General features: G+C 45.7%; 1 long non-coding RNA gene across 1 annotated transcript; it reads right to left on the reverse strand.

Moving 5' to 3' along the window:
* Positions 1–1,748: 1,748 nt before the first annotated feature.
* Positions 1,749–18,620, reverse strand: LOC103350062 (cortexin domain containing 2). The gene is made up of 3 exons (XR_007923868.3): positions 18,435–18,620; positions 15,318–15,369; positions 1,749–2,419 (listed from the first exon to the last, which is right to left on the reverse strand). It is a non-coding gene; the product is annotated as a cortexin domain containing 2 (long non-coding RNA).
* Positions 18,621–19,778: the final 1,158 nt, after the last annotated feature.

Consider the following 19,778-nt stretch of genomic DNA (forward strand, 5'->3'; position numbering starts at 1 on the left):
TTATGTATAATACAATGCAAATACAATGTAAATAGTTGTTACACTATTGTTTAGGGAAAAAAATCCATACATGTTCAGTGCAGACACAATCATTTTTCCAAATGTTGATCCACATTGGTTGAATCTATGGATGTAAAGCCCATGGATAAAAAAGTCCATTGTATTGTGTAGATACATGTCTCCTCTGAAGTAACTGCTTGCTGGCCCAATTTCCCTACAAAAATCCGATTGATGCCTCACCATTTAGAGTCCAAAGTTACAGTTCTCTGTCCACATTCATCATGCTAGGTTACTGTTGCCTAGAATTAGATGTGAGGGCTTTAATTCTCCATCACTTGCTGTGTTAGAACCAATGCTCTTCAGCCAAAGCCACACTGCGCCTTGGTCAGCAACCCAGATGGACTTTACTGCCAATTGGACTGTAGCCCACTCTATACGTTTCCCTAACTTCGGACTCTGAACAGAACACACTATGATTTCCTTCTCTTTTCTCTTTAAAGGTCCCTGGACTGATGATCTCTGTGATCATAACATATTATGCAACAGCTTCCAGGGACTGCCATAGCAAATTACACACTGGGAGGTTCGAAGCAACAGAAATTTGTTCTCTCATGTTTCTGGATACTAGAGATCCAAACTTAAGGTGTTAGCTGTATGGTCACCAAAGGCTGTTTCTGGTGGTTCTGGGCACAGGTTCCATCACTTGGGGCTGCATCAGTCCAATCTCTGCCTCCATATTCACATGGCCGTTCCCCCTGTCTCCCTGTATCTTCTCCTCTTTTATGCTTTTAAAAGATTTGTTCACTTATATATTTGAATGGAAGAGTGAGAAAGAGAAAGAAAGCGCTCTCTCCCCAAATGGCTGCACCAGCCAGGGCTGGGTGAGGTCAAAGCAAATCCAGAACGCCATACCGGTTTGCAACATGAGTGCCAGGGGACCAAGTATTGGGACCTTCATCTGCTACCTTCTTGGGCGCATTAGCAGAAATGCTGGATGAGAAGTAGAGCGTTGAGACTCAAACGGGAGTTCTGATATGGGATGCCAGCGTCTAAAGTGGCAGCTTAACCTGCTGATCGGCAACTCCAGCCCCTCTTTTCCCTCCCCTCCCCTCCCCTCCCTTCCCCTCCCCTTCCTTAACAAGGATACTTTCATTGGATTTAGGGATCACCTAGACAACCTAGGATGAGTATATTTTTATTCATTTGAGAAGCAGAGAGAGAGGAAGGAATTAGCAGGAAGAGGAGAGTGCTCCCCCATCTGCTGGCTTGCTCCCCAAATGCCTAAAGTGGCAGGGTTTGGCTGGGGCTGAGGATGGGAGTCAGGAATATTATCTAGGTCTCCCACATGGGTGGCAGCTATCACCACTGCTTCCCAGGGCCTACATTAGCGGGAAGCTGGAGTCAGGAGCTGAAGTTGGAGCTAGGGCCAAGTATCAAACCCAGGCACTTTGCTGTGTGATACAGGTATCTTAACCACTGGGCCAAATACCTACCCCAAGGCTCAATTACCTTAAGGTTCGTAATTATATCTGCAAAGATTGTTTTCCAAATAAGTTGACATTCTTAGGTTCTGGAGTCCAGATTCAACTCAATACATGGTATTTTATAGAGGACGATATTTGAGCAGAGAGAAATTATGGGATTCATCCGAGACAAATTTCATTCTCTTCTACTATAGAGCTCTACTCACTTGAGAATAGTGGAATTTGCAAAACTTCTCATGCTAGAAAGGTTTTGGTAGACTCTTGTCATAGGGCACTGCTGATTTTATTTTTTTATCAGGTAAAGGAACCATTCACGTCTTACCCTGGGTAAGCTAGTTTAAATGGGCCTTACCAAACATGATATATTGTTACATTGCATCATAAAATTATGACCCACTGTCCCATCCTAAGGACATTAGATACCAGAGAATTGAAACTCATGGCCTCACTCGGGCCAATAAGTTCAACCTGTCTTTGACCCATTTTTGTAACCATTTCCCTGAAGAGGAACAATGCAAACTGGCTTGTATTTCATTTCCTCTTATTATTCTTGACTCACTCTCATGTGCCCATTGTGGAATGCAAGACTGAGAAGGCTGAGAAACAGGGAGGTGAAATAATACAAAGTTTGGATCATAAAAGTCTATATAAAAGCTTCCAGATCTCCGGTGAGAAGGGGTCCACCAGGCTTAATACTTCAGCTCAGAGATGATTCTGCGGTGGTGGAGGTGGCCTCATAGGGATTCTTCACCAACTTGGCACACCGAAAGATCATCACTATTAGGAATAGAAACAGAAGAACAACAAAGGCGATGGCAAAGCCTTTGTCCACGTCCACACTGCTAGCCAGGCTTGAATCTTCCATGGAGAGATGCACCTCGTTACTGTCATCCAGCAGCAGCTACCTCCTCACGTGTATCAGATGCGTCATATTCCTAAACAAAAGACAATAAAGCAAGTTTACCAGCCTGTATGCATTTCCTTACGAACACTGTGTAGGTAACCAAAAATGACCAAGGATTGAAAAAAAAAAAAGCCAGATTTATTTTAGAAGCACTTGTAGGGTGCTAATAACTTGCAGTGTTTATTTCAGTTCATTCAAATGCATGCACCTATTTCAAGTGGATAAATTCACACCCAGTTCAGTCCAGGTTTAATGCATATTTTTTAAAAAGGTTTATTTTACTTTTGTTTATTTTTAAAGATTTATGTATTTATTTGAAAGTCAGAGTTACAGAGAGAGGGAGACACACACACACACACACAGAGAGAGAGAGAGAGAGAGAGAGATCTTCCATACGTTAGTTCACTCCCCAAATGGCCACAACAACCCAGGCTGGGCCAGGCTGAAGCCAGGAGCCAGGGGCTTTATCCAGGTCTCCCACATGGGTGGCAGGGCACAAATATTTGGGCCATCCTCTGCTGCTTTTCCCAAGCCATTAGCAGGGGGCTGGATTGGAAATGGAGCAGCTGGGACATGAACTGTTGCCCATATGGCATACTGGCATTGCGGGTGGCAGCTTAATCCTCCATACTACAACGCCGGCCCCAGAAATGATTTATTTTATTTCAAAGAGTTACAGAGAAAGAGAGGGAGAGACAGAGAGAGCAAAAGATCTTCTATGTGCTGGTTTATTCCTAAAATGGCTATAAAGGAGCCAGGAGCCAGTAGCTTCATCCGGGTTTCCCACATGGTTGGCAGAGCCCCAAGTACTTGGGCCATCACCTGCTGCTTTCCCAGGGGCGTAAGCAGGGAGCTGGATCAGAAGTGGCAGCCAGGACTCAAACCAGCACCCATATAGAATGCCAGTATCTCAGGTGGTGGTTTAACCTGCTATATCACAATGCTGGCCACATAAACTTTCAACTTTTTTTTTTTTTTAAAGATTTATTTATTTGAAAGACAGAGTTACAGTGAGAGGGAGAGACAGAGGAAAGTTTTCCATCTGCAGTTCACTCCCAAATGGCCACAACAGCTAGAGCTGCACTGATCTGAAGCCAGGAGCTTCTGCCAGGTCTCCCACATGGGTGCAGGGGCCCAAGAACTTGGGCCATCTTCTACTGCTTTTCCAGGCCATAGTAGAGAGAGGGATCAGAAATGGAGCATCTGGGTCTTGAACCGGCACCTGTATGGGATGCAGGCTCTGCAGGCCGGGGCTTTAACTCATTGAGCCACAGCGCTGGCCCTACCTTTCAATCTTTTAAAAAGATTTATTGGCGGGGTCGGCACTGTGGCGTAGCGGGTAAAGCTGCCGCCTGCAGTGCAGGCATCCCAAATGGATGCCAGTTCAAGTCATGGCTGCTCCACTACCAATCCAGCACCCACGTGGGAGACCCGGAAGAAGCTCCTGGCTCCTGGCTTCGGATCAGCTCAGCTCTGGCTGTTGCAGCCATTTGGGGAGTGAACCAACGGAAGGAAGACCTTTCTCTCTCTTCCTCTGCTTCTCTGTTAACTCTGCCTTTCAAATAAATAAAATAAATCTTAAATTAATAAAATAAATCTTTAAAACAATTATTTGAAAGTCAGTCAGAGAATAAGAAAGAGACAGACATCTGGATGGAGGTGTGGCCTCCCATCTGCTGGTTCACTCCCCAAAATGTCCCAGTGAAGCTGAGAGCCAATAATTCAATTCAAGTCTCCCCCATGGGTGGCAGAGATCCAACTACTTGAGCCATTACCTTGCCTCCCGGTGTGCGTATTAGCAAAAGCTAGAATTAAGAGTGGAGTTAGGACTCAAACCTGTGCACTGGGTATCAGATGCTGGCATTCTAACTGGCATCTTAACTGCTACCAAACCTCTAAATTTCTAGCTCGTCCTCCTCTCCCATGCTCCAGCTCCTCTAGTGTGTAGGACCAGGGAGGAATGCAGGAGAGATGTGAAGCATTTCTCTACTTAGTGGATTCAGTTGTGGCCAACTGTGAGTGAGTAGGTGACCTGAGTGAAAGGTGTATTTGGCCGGTGCCGCGGCTCAATAGGCTAACCCTCCGCCTGCGGTGCTGGCACACCAGGTTCTAGTCCCAGTTGGGGCACCGGATTCTGTCCCAGTTGCCCCTCTTCCAGGCCAGCTCTCTGCTGTGGCCCAGGAGTGCAGTGGAGAATGGCCCAAGTCCTTGGGCCCTGCACCTGTGTGGGAGACCAGGAGAAGCACCTGGTGCGCTGGTCGTAGCGGCCATTGGGGGGTGAACCAATGGCAGAGTAAGTCCTTTCTCTGTCTGTCTCTCTCTCTCACTATCCACTCTGCCTGTCAAAGAAAAAAAAAAGGTGTATTTTTTTTTTCTGAGTAATGTTTATCTTCACTCTGAACTTTTCTGTCATTGAAGACCCCATAAATTGGTGCTGCCTATTTCTTATTCTGCCACCCTAAACTCAGGTTGAATGTCTCATTGCTGGATACAGTGGTCTAGCACTGCCCACTGCTCCTGCTCCTGCTCCTGCTCCTCCTCCTCCTCCTCCTCCTCCTTCTTCTTTAAAGATTTATTCATTTATTTGAAAGGCAGAGTTACAGAGAAGCAGAGGTAGAAAGAAAGCAAGAGCAAGAGCTAGAGAGAGAGAGAGAGGGGTCTTCCATTTACTGGTTCACTCCCCAAATGGCTATGATGGCTGCAGTTGGATTGATCCAAAGCCAGGAGCCTGGAGCTTCTTCCAGGTCTCCCACATGAAAGCAAGGGCCCAAGAACTTGGACCATCATTAACTGCTTTCCCAGGTGCACTAGCATGGAAGCTGGATTGGAACTGGCGCAGGTGGGATCCTGAATGGGATGCTGGCACTGAAGGCAGTGGCTATACCTGCTATGCCACAGTGCCAGCCCCTCTGCTTATTCTAAGATACTTTGTGTTGTGTGGATTTTGTTACTATAATGAAATAATTAAGACAAGCTGCTTATGAAGGAAGAAGGTTTATTGCAACTCAGCTTTGAAGGTTCAGGCTCCAGCATCAGGCAGCCCATTACTTTGGTATCTGATGTCATTGTTGCTGATAGATCCTGGAGGTAGTACAGGCTGTCACAAGGCAGGTGGAGAGCATGCATCCAGTATGTATGTCTTTTTTTAGTTTTATTTTTAACACATTTATTGGGTTATAATTTATAAAGTTCACCTATTTAAAGTATAGAATTAAATATTTTTAGTATACTCAGAACTGTGCAATCATCATAATCTAATTTTAGAACATTTTCATCACCCCAAAAGAACCACAACAGTGTTATCATTATCTATAGTCACCCTTCTGTGCAATGGGACACCAGGATTTCTTACTCCTGTCCAACTATAGCTTATACCCATTAATCAGCTGTTCCCATCTCTTTCCCCCCTTGTCTTTCCTTGTAAGTCACCGTGATTTGATCATTGGGGCTCCCCTCTCACACACAACCTAATCCAATCTAATCATTTCTCAAAGGCCCCACCTCTAAACGCCACGATTGGATGAAGTTTCTATCCTCCTAGTACCATTAACTATGACTTTGGGGTTTAAGATTCTGTGGAAGCCAAATCATGCTCAAGCTATAGCACATCTGAAGTCCTTCAAGATGATACGCTGGACTGGGATGGGTCAGGGGGAATGGCTACCTTTTCCTCCTAGCATGCTTCAGTAAGGAACCTACAAAGCCTGCTAGCGCAAATTGTTCTAAAGTCTTTCCAACTTCAGAAATCTCTAATGGGGCCAGTCCTGTGGCATAGCAGGTAAAGCCACCGCCTGCAGTGCCAGCATCCTATATGGGCACCAGTTCCAGTCCCGGCTGCTCCACTTCCAATCCAGCTTTCTGCTATGGCCTGGGAAAGCAGTGGAAGATGGCCCACGTCCTTGGGCCACTGCACTTACGTGGGAGACCCAGAAGCAACGCCTGGCTCCTGGCGTCTGATGGGTCCAACTCCAGACATTGGGGTCATTTGGGGAGTGAATCAGTGGATGGAAGACTTCTATCTCTCTCTCCTTCTCTGTCACTCCGCCTTTCAAATAAATAAAATCCTTTAAAAATGAATAACATTGTTGTGACCATGAACTTTTTTTTTAAAGATTTATTTTGTTTATTTGAAAGACAGAATTACAGAGAGGCAGAGATGAAGAGAGAGGTCTTCCATCCGCTGGTTTGCTCCCCACTTGGCTTCAATGGCCAGAGCTGCACCAATCTACAGCCAGGAGCCAGGAGCTTCTTCCGGGTCTCCCATGCAGGTGCAGGGGCCCAAGGACTTGGGCCATCTTCTACTGCTTTTCCAGGCCATAGCAGAGAGGTGGATGGGAAGAGGAACAGCTGGGACTAGAACTGGCGCCCTTTTCACGGGATGCCGGTGCTTCAGACCAGGGCTTTAACCCGCTTGCCATAGGGCCGGCCCCTGAACATGAACACATGTGTTCATTTTTCCTTGGTGTGCACCTAGGAGTGGATTACTAGGTCATATAGTAAGTAGCTCTATGTTTAATCATTTAACAAAGTTGGGCCATCTTCTGCTGCCTTCCCAGGTATATAAGCAGGAAGCTGGATGGGAACTCTTAACAGGTGCTCTGATACAGGATGCAGGTATCTCTAGTGGCAGTTTAACCTACTGCACCACAACAACCACCCTACGCACCTCAATTTTAAATGTTGTGAATATAGTAGGTATGTTAGGACTTAACATTTGGTATATATTGTAAATCTCTTCTTCTATTTTTCAGTTGTCTTTTGTTTTTGTGTTTTTTTTTTTCCAAAACATAATGAAATTTATCATTTTCTTTTTTTTTCTTTGTGATGAGCAATTAATATACAGTGCTGGAATTGGAGGGTCTCAAAGACATCTGCCTATCCTTAATGGCTTCAACCACTCTGATGAATCCTTCTGATAGTTTTCTTTTTTTAAAATTTTTTTTATTTGGCCGGCGCCGCGGCTCACTAGGCTAATCCTCCGCCTAGCGGCGCCAGCACACCAGGTTCTAGTCCCGGTTGGGGTGCCGGATTCTGTCCCGGTTGCCCCTCTTCCAGGCCAGCTCTCTGCTGTGGCCAGGGAGTGCAGTGGAGGATGGCTCAGGTGCTTGGGCCCTGCACCCCATGGGAGACCAGGAAAAGCACCTGGCTCCTGGCTCCTGCCATCGGATCAGCGCGGTGCGCCGGCCGCAGCGGCCATTGGAGGGTGAACCAACGGCAAAAGGAAGACCTTTCTCTCTGTCTCTCTCTCTCTCACTGTCCACTCTGCCTGTCAAAAAATAAAAAAATAAAAATAAAAAAAAATTTTTTTTTATTTGACAGGTAGAGTTATAGACAGTGAGAGAGACAGACAGAGAGAAAGGTCTTCCTTCTGTTGGTTCACCCCCCAGTGGCCGCCATGGCCGGTGCTGCGCCTATCCAAAGCCAGGAGCTGGGTGCTTCCTCCTGGTCTCCCATGCGGGTACAGGGCTCAAGGACCTGGGCCATCTTCCACTGCCTTCCCGGGCCGCAGCAGAGAGCTGACCTGGAAGAGGAGCAACTGGGACTAGAACCAGTGCTCATATGGGATGCCAGCGCCGCAGGCGGAGGATTAACCAAGTGAGCCACAGCGCCGGCCACTTTCTGATAGTTTTCAACTTTCATTTCCTCTATCTTCAAGGAGAGCTTTATTCATTGATTCACTCATTTGTTCATGAGTATATTTTTTTAAAAAGTTTTGTTTATTTATTTGAAAGGCAGAGTTACAGAGAGGCAGAGGCAGAGAGAGAGAAAGAGAGAGAGAGGTCTTCCATCTGCTGGGTCACTCCCCACATGGCTAGCCAGAGGACAGACATACTGACTCTGCGGTTAGGTAAACCTGATGGGGGAATTTTGGAGGAATCCATAAAAATCACCTCATGAGAAAAAGAGGCCTGAGCATTTTCCCAGCCTAGAGTGAAAAATTGTTGATAGGTTTGTTTTGGAGAATAGTTTAATGGGCCTTTTGGTTCATACAGATAAAGCTAAAATCTTACTTGGTAAAAGATTAATTGGGCATATAGGAGCTAAATTGCTGTCTGAAACAATATCAAAAGTTGTGGAGAGTTGTGAGTTGGCAAAGAATTGCAAGGAAGTGGTCCAAAGACAGAGAAAATTATTAATAGAAAATTGGTTTGGAGCCCTCCCAATAGTTAAAAAATATGGGAAGATTGGTAGATATTTGTACCATCTTTAAGGCATATACATTATTGACACATATATAACATTATTTGTGTGTCTTATTTCTTCTACAGTCTTCTTTCAGAGCATGGTCAGATGCACTTTTTCCAAATTGAAGTGTCTGTCAATTCCCTTCTGAGCTTGCTGTGAAAATATCTTTCAAATCAATTCCTGTCTCTGTATCTCTATTTCCACTACTGTACTCTAGACCATCAAATGCCAGGCTCCTGTAAAAAAAAAAAAAAAAAAACACCCTTAACTTTCCTATAACACTCTTATTCCCTTCCAAAGCACAGTGATAAAGGCAAATTGATCTGTCATCTGATCAAAATCCTTCCCCAGCTTCCTATTGTCTTGTCTTTCTTTTAATTAAAATATTTATTTATTTATTTGAGAGAGAGAGAGAGAGAGATAGAGAGAGAGAGATATCAGCTCTGGTTCACTCCCCCCAGGTAGCCACAACAGCTGGGGCTGGGCCAGGCTGAAGCCGGGAACCTGTAACTCCATCTGAGTCTCCCACATGGGTGGCAGGATCCCAAGTACCTAGGCCCTCTTGCACTGCTTTCTCAGGTGCATTTTCAGGGAGCTGGATCGGAAGAGGAGCAGCTGGGACTCAAACTGGTGCCCACTTGGATGCTGGCGTAGCAGGTGGCAGCTTAATCTGCTGTGCCACAATGCCGGTCCCATCTTCAGTCTTCTTAATGGGCTCCAAGACTCTCCACAAATCGGTCTAACCTTGCTTCTTACCTCCTTCTCCTTGTACTTTTTGACCCAACAATGCTGGGAGGCAGCAGATAATGGCTTTCTCATATTTCTATGAATTTTGTTTGATCCCACTTCGCCTTCAAGCCTTTCCCATTAACATTCTCTTTGCATTATTCTCACTCTATATGCAACTTTTAGGCTTTACCTTAAGTATTAAATTCCAGGGAGATCTATTTATAAGTTCAATATAGTTTATTATAAATACTTTAATGTCTGTGTTTTCTGGAAAAAAAAAAAACAGTAACCCAATATGATGATAGGGACCATACCTAATTTTTTTTTTTTTTTTTTTTTTTTTTGACAGGCAGAGTGGACAGTGAGAGAGAGAGACAGAGAGAAAGGTCTTTCTTTGCTGTTGGTTCAACCTCCAATGGCCGCCGCAGCCGGCACACCACGCTGATCCAAAGGCAGGAGCCAGGTACTTCTCCTGGTCTCCCATGGGGTGCAGGGCCCAAGCACTTGGACCATCCTCCACTGCATTCCTGGGCCACAGCAGAGAGCTGGCCTGGAAGAGGGGCAACTGGGACAGAATTTGGTGCCCTGACCAGGACTAGAACCCGGTGTGCCAGCACTGCAAGGCGGAAGATTAGCCTGTTGAGCCACGGCGCCGGCCCCTAATTTGTTTTTTATTCTAAAAGTCTGGGATCTACTAGATATTCAATAAATATCTTCAGTGAATAAATATAACCTTGCACCTTCCAGATTTCTGTAAAGATGCTGGGAACTGAATGACTTTGAGATGTAGCCATGGCCTTGAATTAAGACAAGAGAAGGCTGGCGCTGTGGCTCAATAGGCTAATTCTCTGCCTGTGGTGCTGGCATATCGGGTTCTAGTCCCGGCCGGGGCACCGGATTCTGTCCCGGTTGCCCCTCTTCCAGGCCAGCTCTCTGCTGTGGTCCAGGAGTGCAGTGAAGGATGGCCCAAGTGCTTGGGCCCCTGCACCCGCATGGGAGACCAGGAGAAGCACCTGGCTCCTGGCTTTGGATCAGTGCGATGTGCTGGCCGCAGCGCGCCAACCCGGTGGCCATTGGAGGGTGAACCAACGGAAAAGGAAGACCTTTCTCTCTCTCTCACTGTCCACTCTGCCTGTCAAAAAAAAAAAAAAAAAAAAAAAAAAAAAAAAAAGGAAAGGGAAGTGTGATATTGAAGACGCTAAGATTTTAAATCATTTATGAAAAATTCCATTAGGACAGAAAGAAGAGAAATAGAATCACTGCTGAAAGGCTGCCACAGAATCAAGGGGAGGATTCCTCCTCAGAGACAAAATAGAAAGGTGTCAGGTAGGATGCTTTTGGTTGCACGTGACAGAAAAGCCCACTCAAGTGAGACTTAAAAAATACATGGAATCTATTGACTCATGAAGGTCTTACCTGGGTTCTGCCTTCACATGTTTATGGCGCTTTTTTTTTTTTTTTTTTTTTGACAGGCAGAGTGGACAGCGAGAGAGAGAGACAGAGAAAGGTCTTCCTTTGCCATTGGTTCACCCTCCAATGGCCGCTGCGGCCGGCGCACCGCGCTGATCCGATGGCAGGAGCCAGGAGCCAGGTGCTTTTCCTGGTCTCCCATGGGGTGCAGGGCCCAAGCACCTGGCCCATCCTCCACTGCACTCCCTGGCCACAGCAGAGGGCTGGCCTGGAAGAGGGGCAACTGGGACAGAATCCGGCGCCCCAACCGGGACTAGAACCCGGTTTGCCGGCGCCGCTAGGCGGAGGATTAGCCTAGTGAGCCGCGGCGCCGGCCCTATGGCTTTTCTTAACCCTGTCTTTCTTTCACGTTGATTTTTATCCCCAGGTTCATTTTCCTTATGGTATTAGGAATGGCTCCAGCAAATCCATCCTCACATACATCCCCTAGGTATCATCTCTCCCTTCTCCATTCCAGAGGGAAAAAAACAAGCATTTTTGTATCAGTCAGGATTCTCGTTTGCAAGCAACAAAAATGGGATCTCTCCCTTACCCAAACAGAAAAGATATTTATTATAAAGAAATCAAACAGCTCTCAGAAGGACAACTAGTCATATAAATGGGGAGAAAGCAAGAGAAGTCAGCACTAGGAACCACGGTCAAGGTCAGCAAGGGAAGAGTGTGGTTAGGGCAAGGCTGGCACCAGACATTGACCACCAGACACTGCTGTGGCAGAGGACTGTTGCTACCGTGACTGGATACTGGTGCCTCTGCCATGCCTGAATTATAAATTGTGTCATCTTTGTGTCACTCAGTATTCCAGGCCCTGGCTGGAGCATCCGACTGATCACGGCTGAGTCACGCACCAGCACCTTGGCTGCCAGGGAGTGGAAGAGGCAATATTTGGTTTCTCTAGGCTTCTGTAGTGGGAATGAGGTTCTGGCTCTCACAGATTCCTGTAAAGGAAGCCTCTCCTTTAGCAGGAAGCATTTGTGGACGCTGGGCAGACCAAAAAATGCTAAACCTCCACCTTTTGGGTTTTGGCCCGAATCCAGCCATGTGCTGTTTAAAAAAGAACCACTTAAAACTTGTATGCATAGAATGCTGGCAAATAAAAGGTATAGAAAGAGACATACTGGGTTAATATTTACCAAAACAAAACTGAGGAGCTAAATGAGTATCAGAGAAAATGGACCTCAAGACAAAAAGCATTCACAGGGATAAAGAGGTGTAATAGATAATGATAAAGGGTTTAATTCAGCAGGACAATATAATAGTTCTAAATTGTATGTATCTAAAATAATAGCTCAAGAGAAACAAGTAAACAATAAAACTAGAGAAAGAAATTCATAAAATCCACCATTATACTTTTCAAATATTAATAGTTCAACCTATACAAAAATCAACATAGGATGTTTTAATAATGTAATTAACAAGTTGGATTTATTGAACATCTGTAGAGCCTGGGGCCTACACGTAGCAAATTCATGCTTTTATTTATATTGTGTAATCCTTTTGAGGTTCTTTTTTTTTTTTTGATGTGCTCATGTGTAACTAAACATATTGTTTCTGTGGTTTTTTTTTTTAATTTATTTACTTTTTTTAAAATTTGACAGGTAGAGTTATAGACAGTGAGAGAGACAGACAGAGAGAAAGGTCTTCCTTCTGTTGATTCACTCCCCAAATGGCTGCTATGGCCAATGCTGTGCCGATCCGAAGCCAGGAGCCAGGAGCTTCTTCCTGGTCTCCCATGTGGGTGCAGGGGCCCAAGCACCCGGGCCATCCTCCACTGCCCTCCTGGGCCACAGCAGAGAGCTGAACTGGAAGAGGAGCAACCAGGACTCAAACCGGCACCCATATGGGATGCCGGTGCTGCAGGTGGAGGATTAACCAAGTGAGCCACGGCGCCCCTATTTTTTTTTATATACAAAAGATGGGAGGTGGAGAGAGAGAGAGAGAGATCGATCTTCATCCACTGGTTCATTCCCTAAATGCCCACAACAGCTAGGGCTGGACCAGGCCAAAGCCAGGAGCCCGGAACTCTATCCAGGTTGGTGGCAGGGACCCAAGTGCTGCTGCCTCCCAGGATGCACAGTAGCAGGAAGCTGGATCAGAAGCAGAGTAGAAAAGTAAATTACTGGGGGCCTGGAGTTGTAGCCTAACATGTCAAGCTGCCAGCTGCGATGCTGACGTCCCATGTAAACTCTCTCAACTTTATAAAATTAAAGGGAAAAATATACATTTTTCTGAAAGACAAATAATTAACAAACGAATTGCTGCTAAAAATGTGAAAGGGGCCCAAAAGAAGAATCCAAGAAGGTTTTACAGGAGAGGCAAGCACATGAACTGAACTGAGGCCTGATGACTATGTTTACCAAACAAGTAGAAGTGAGAAAGGGGGAAGGAAGGGAAGATATTCCAAGTAAAGACGTGAGAGGGAGAACTGAATAGCATCTTTGAGAAACAAAATTATTCCCCAGGCATTTGAGATGAATTCACCTGCTGAAGAACAGGCACGAGGGAGAAGCCATGGCTGCCTCTCAGGGGTCCCGGGATGCACATTAGAGACTCTGGATTCAATTTTACAACCAGCGGGAAGCTTTTAAACTTGAAAATCACAGAATTAGATTTTTGTATCAGATTGGAAAGAATCTGGCAGGCATATGAGCCTACAATTAACTGGATATTCTTTCATAAATATGAACTTCTAGAGGATCAAAATCCATAGGTACTGACTTTTTCAATCGTCTCATAGCATAGGATAGAAAAATGCCCACACCTAGTGTGAACTGTTTGTTGGTGTGGGGGTGTCAATGGCCAAAGAAACACTGCTTTTCTTGGGCTTAGAGAATGTTTAACAAACTCCGCTGGGGGTTGGACTAGTCGTAGAAGTCTGTTCATAGGTAGTGGCTGAAGTCTATCTGGATTAAGGAAAGAGTGGGCCAAACGAGGCAACAGTGATAGAGATGAGGAATCCTAGGACCTTTTAAAAAAAATGGTGTTTAGTTTAATGTGGTAGGGCTCGTAATACGTGAACATGAAAGGTATAAAATCCTAGACTCTCACATTGGAAAGAAACTTTTAAACTCATCTTGTTGTACCGGCCTTTTAATCACTCCTGCGAAGTCCCTGCTTGGATTCCTCGGGGAACAGGGGGGTCAGGCACTATCTTCCAAGACGGTCCATTCTATTTCAGAAGTTTCTGTAAGGAAGTTATTCCCGAGGTGGGTGTTTAGCCTAATGATTAGGACACAGTTTTAAGACATTTGCATTCCATATAGGAGTACCTGGGTTGAATACTCAGCTCCAGCTTCTAACTCCAGTTAATGCAATCCCTGGGAGGCAGCAGTGATGGTTTGAGTAGCTGGGTCCCTGCCACCCATGTTGGTGACCTGGATTGAGTTCCTGGCTTCTGGCTTTGACCTGGGCTAGCTCTGGCAGTCGTGGGCATCTGGGGAGTGAACCGGAGGATGGGAGTTCTTTCTGTGACTTTCTCTTTAAAATAAATAAGTAAATCCCTAAACTACAGGGCTTCTGACTCAAGGTTCAGGAATCCAGTTTAATGAAATAAGGAAAAGGAGAATCAAAAATGCTTGATGCCTTCTGATTTCCGGATTCTAAAAGTTTTCTATCTTTCTGTAGTGTTTGAAGGTACTGACAAAGACCTTCCTCAAATCCTTCACTGCCGCTTTCCCAGGTATATTAGCAGGGAGCTGGATTGGAAGTGGAGCGTCTGGGACTGGAACTGGCGCCCAAATGGGAAGCCAGCATTGCAGGTGGTGGATTAACCCTCTGTGCCACAATGTTGGCCACAATTTCTAGTAATTTAAATATGGCTATCAAGTACTTGTTAGTTTTGTTAATAATTTCAACATTTTATCATTTCTCAGAGGATAGGGTCTATCATTTTTATTTATTTCCACAGAGTATGTTCTAGTTTGTCGCTACCCCTTTTAAAATGTAATGTCCAGGATGGGTGTTGTACACCTGAGTTAAGCTGCCACATGGGACACCCACATCTTATATTGGAGCTTCTGGGACTAAGGGGTTGCCTCTGTTTTCCCCCCAGCTCTCTGCTAATGCACCTGGGAGGAAGCGGGTGGTGGCTAAAGTATTTGAGTCCCTGCCATCCACCTGGAAGACCCAGGTGGAGTTTCTGGCTCCTGTTGTGGACATCTGGGGAGTGAACCAGAGGATGGAAGATCTCTCTGTCATTCTGCCTTTCAAGAAAATAATGTCTTTATAAAAGATAAAATGTAGTGTCCAATACAGAGTAAAAGACCTACACAAACTCAAGATCATTCAGCTAGATAATGAACTTCTTTTGTGTGAGATAGTATCAAATTAAACCTTACAAAGCAAGGTAAAAAATTTGAACTTTACTCTTTCAGGCATAAGGGAATTATCAAAGGTTTTTGAGCAGATAAACCTCTGAGCACTGGGGTCATATCTTACTGTGTACCCCACTGACCCTAATTAGAATGTGTCAGGTGTCTGTCATATCCATGGCATAGCTTCTGTGCCTAGGAGAGGGCTGGCACATTGTAACAATGTGGTATACTCACATGAATTATTGCCTGTATCAGTGCTTGGGGTTTGTGCACACACAATTCATGCCTGTTGAATGAAGGAAGGTAAATTATTAAAGCTGTGCTTTAGGAAAATAACTGGCAAGAGCATGTAAAAGGTATTGGAGACAGGAAACAACACACAACATGAGAAGAACATTTGTAGTTATTCCAACAAGAGAAAACATAACAGATATTTTAAGAGACTATGATAAATTCCTTCTGGGGTAAGTTGAATTTAAGGTACTGATTAAACATGCTCAGGAGGCAGAAATACGGGACTGGAAGTTAGGGGTAGAGAAGAGCAAGACGGGGGCCAGTGTTCAGGCCCATCAGTGACCGGGCTGCCATGTGGGATGCCTGTCCCTTATCAGAGGCTGTGGGTTAGAGTCCCAGCTACTCTGCCTGCCACTTGCCATGCAGCTTCCAGCTACAGCGCACCCCAGGAGGCAGCAGGTGATAGCTCAATACTTGAGCCCCTGCCACCCACGTGGAAAACCCCTATAGGGGTCCAGCTCCTGGCTTTGGCCTGGCCCAGCCCCAGCTATTGCAAGCACTTGGGAGATGAACCAGCAAATGAAGGGTCTTTCTCTGAGCGAGATCTTTGGAATTGAGGGTCACCCACGGATAGGATAAGGGAAATCATAGTAAGTGAGATGGCCACAGCAGAATTGGAGACAAAGTCATGCCTGCATTAATGAAGAGTAAAGATATCAAGGAGCCACAGAAGGCACAGTTACAAGTAGAAGAACCCCAAGAGTGCAGGGTCATGGAATTGATGAGACAAGGGATTTGAGGAAGGCCTTTGTCAGTACCTTCAAACACTACAGAAAGATAGAAAACTTTTAGAATCCGGAAATCAGAAGGCATCAAGCTTTTTTGATTCTCCTTTTCTTTATTTCATTAAACTGGATTCCTGAACCTTGAGTCAGAAGCCCTGTAGTTTAGGGATTCAGACTTCTCACCCACAGCTGCCAAGTTCTAATAAACTGATCTGGATCCTATTAGGTTGCTATTTTTCCACCTACCCCTTAGAAAGTAAAATACAATTCTTTGGGGGATAAAAAAGGAAAGTAAAAAGGCTGATATAGCTGGTGCCGCGGCTCACTAGGCTAATCCTCTGCCTAGCGGCACCGGCACACTGGGTTCTAGTCCCGGTCGGGGCGCTGGATTCTGTCCCGGTTGCCCCTCTTCCAGGCCAGCTCTCTGCTGTGGCCAGGGAGTGCAGTGGAGGATGGCCCAAGTCCTTGGGCCCTGCACCCCATGGGAGACCAGGAAAAGCACCTGGCTCCTGGCTCCTGCCATCGGATCAACGCGGTGCGCCGGCCGCAGCGCGCCGGCCGCGGCGGCCATTGGAGGGTGAACCAACGGCAAAGGAAGACCTTTCTCTCTGTCTCTCTCTCTCACTGTCCACTCTGCCTGTCAAAAAAAAAAAAAAAAAAAAAAAAAAAAAAAAAAAAAGGCTGATATTTAGGGCCGGTGCCGTGGCTCACTTGGCTAATCCTGCGGCACCGGAATCCTATATGGTCCCGGGTTCTAGCCCCGGTTGCTCCTCTTCCAGTCCAGCTCTCTGCTGTGGCCCGGGAAGGCAGTGGAGGATGGCCCAAGTGCTTGGGTGCCTGCACCCACGTGGGAGACCAGGAAGAAGCACCTGGTTCCTGGCTTCGGATCAGCATAGCTCTGGCCGTAGCAGCCATTTGGTGGGGTGAACCTTTCTCTCTGTCTCTCCCTCTCACTGTCTGTAACTCTACCTGCAAATAAATAAATAAATAAATCTTTTTTTTTTTTTTTTTTTTTTTTTTTTTTTTTGACAGGCAGAGTGGACAGTGAGAGAGACAGAGAGAGAAAGGTCTTCCTTTGCCGCTGGTTCACCCTCCAATGGCCGCCGCTGCAGCCGGCGCACCGCGCTGATCCTGGCAGGAGCCAGGAGCCAGGTGCTTTTCCTGGTCTCCCATGGGGTGCAGGGCCCAAGCACCTGGGCCATCCTCCACTGCACTCCCTGGCCATAGCAGAGAGCTGGCCTGGAAGAGGGGCAACCGGGACAGAATCCGGCGCCCCAACCGGGACTAGAACCCGGTGTGCCGGCGCCGCAAGGTGGAGGATTAGCCTATTGAGCCACGGCGCCGGCTCAAATAAATAAATCTTTAAAAAGATAAAGGCTGATATAATTTTGCTTCTAAGTATGCCATGTATATTCCTGGCTCTCATTTTCATATGGGGGGATCCCAGGTTTTATGAGGAGGGAAGTCTCTCTTTAAGAAAAAGAATACAATGTTTTGAATACAAATTGAGGTCAAAAACTTTTTGAGTGGGAGAAAAAGGTCACAGCAAATTCTTGGAACCTGGCTATTCTGTTTCCTTTCTTCAAAGACCTCTTAGGGAGCAACAGCTTGTCTTGAGAGACTCACTATCCTGACTGGTAGATCCAAAAATCTGCTTTCCAAAGAGAAGACCGGTCCTAGGATTTTTAAAAAAGTGCTTTTGAAGGTTTCTGTTTTGTTTGAGATGAGTAGCAGCACTGTTCAGGACTAAAGGAGGGAAAAGGAGGCGGGGCATCCATCTGCTCATTCATGCTAATGTAAGAAACAGAGCAACAGCATTATAAAGCCTCAGGAAAGTCACTTCCTCTCTCACTTCCAGAGAGATCCATCACCTCTCTCTTTCCCAGTGTTCCAATCCTAAATCACTTCATACTTCCCACCTCCAGGGCCCTGTTACCCTTGAAGAAACTCCCAAGCTAAAATGACCCAGCTCTTCTCTCCTGGCTATAGGTTAGTGTGAAGGGAGAGGTGATGGGTCAAGAAATACAATAAAAAGGTTTTGAACTATAATCCTTACAAAGCAAAGTTATTCTCTGGCTAATAGAAATCATCAGAGGTCCCCCCACCCACAACTTGCTTTATAGAAGACTATGCCCAAGACGTTCCCTTTCACATGGAAGTTTCTTTTCCAGAAAAGCTCTAAATAATAATAATAATAATAAAATTCTTTACATCCCATAATCATTTCCCCAGTATTCTCCAAGCTCATAGGAAGGTGCTATGAAGCTTGGAAAACTATTCCATTTTTTCTCAGTGAAAACTCCACTGGAAGGCTATAAGGGTAGTTATTTACCTTGTGGGGGAGTGATATCCAAGGCGGGATTTGGCTGCTGTCGGAGGAGTCTCCTGCCTCTTGAGCACATCTCTTGGCAGCCTCTCCTCTTTTTATCAACCCCCTCTTACAAAAGGAGAGTGGTTGGTAGCTCTGTCCCTTCCCCACTCCCACACTGAGCTCAGAAGCTTCATGAATAGTTCAACTAAAACAGGATCAAGTTTCGGACACTCCCACGGTGAGTGAGAAAACGATCCCACTAGATTAAATTGGAGCCTAGATCAGTGGAGGAATATTTCCATCACTCTGTCAGGGCTGGGGCAGCCAAGGTTAATATCTCAGGTAATACCTCTTAAGTAGGATCACATGGGTGGTAGAGGATGGATCAGTAACCAGGTTTTTGGTCTGTGCAATGGGTCTCTGGATTAGCAGCATCACCCTAGTAACTCGTTAGATATTCAAATTCTCGAATGCCTGTTCCAATCTTAATGAATAATAAGTCTTGGAGGTGTTAACAACTATGTTTTAACCAGGTCTTCTAGGTGACTGTGTGATGTATACTCAAATTTGAGAACTACTTGTCTATAGGATCCCTCATTTCTTAAAATAATTTACTTATGGCATTTGGATTAGAAAAATCAAAATGATTTCACTGTTACAAGTGTTCATAAACAGCTCCAATACATACTTTACTACTATTTCCTCAAAGGTTTGATTTGGCTTGTATTTGGTTCATTAAAAATACTTGGTGTGTGTGTGGGGTGGGTAGCATTGTGCATAGCGGGTAAAATCCCTGCCTACATCTTCAGCATCCCATATGGGCATCTGTTTGTGTCCTGGCTGCTCCACTCCCAATCCAGCTCCCAACTAATGGCCTGGGAAAAGCAGCTTGGGTCTCTGTACCCATGTTCGAGACCCAGCTGGAGTTCCTGTCTCCTGGCTTTGTCATGGCTCAGCCCTGGTCATTGCAGCCACTTGACGAGTGAACCAGATGATGGAAGATTCTCCCCCCCCCCCCACAACTCTTTCAAGTAAAATGAATAAATCTTTAAAAAAAAAAAGAAGAAGAAAAGAAACTACGCTGGGGGCAGACATTTAGCCTAGCAGCTGAGATGCCAGAGTCCCATATTGGAGTGTTGCGTTCAACGTGTGGCTCCAGCTCCTGACTCCAGCTTCCTGAGAAGCAGCCTGATGGCGCAAATGGCTGTGTTCCCGCTGGCCATGTGGAAGACACGGACCGAGTTCCCAGCTCCAGCTCCAACTCCAAGCTTCAGTGTTTGAGGAATGGGCTTGCAGATGGGAGTCTCTCTTGCTCTCGCTCTCGCTCTTGCTCTCCTTCCGTATCTCTGCCCCTCAAAGAAAAGT

This window comes from Oryctolagus cuniculus, chromosome 7 (genome assembly GCF_051225735.1).
Source record: "Oryctolagus cuniculus isolate XC-2025 breed Fujian yellow rabbit chromosome 7, ASM5122573v1, whole genome shotgun sequence".
Taxonomy (NCBI): Eukaryota; Metazoa; Chordata; class Mammalia; order Lagomorpha; family Leporidae; genus Oryctolagus; species Oryctolagus cuniculus.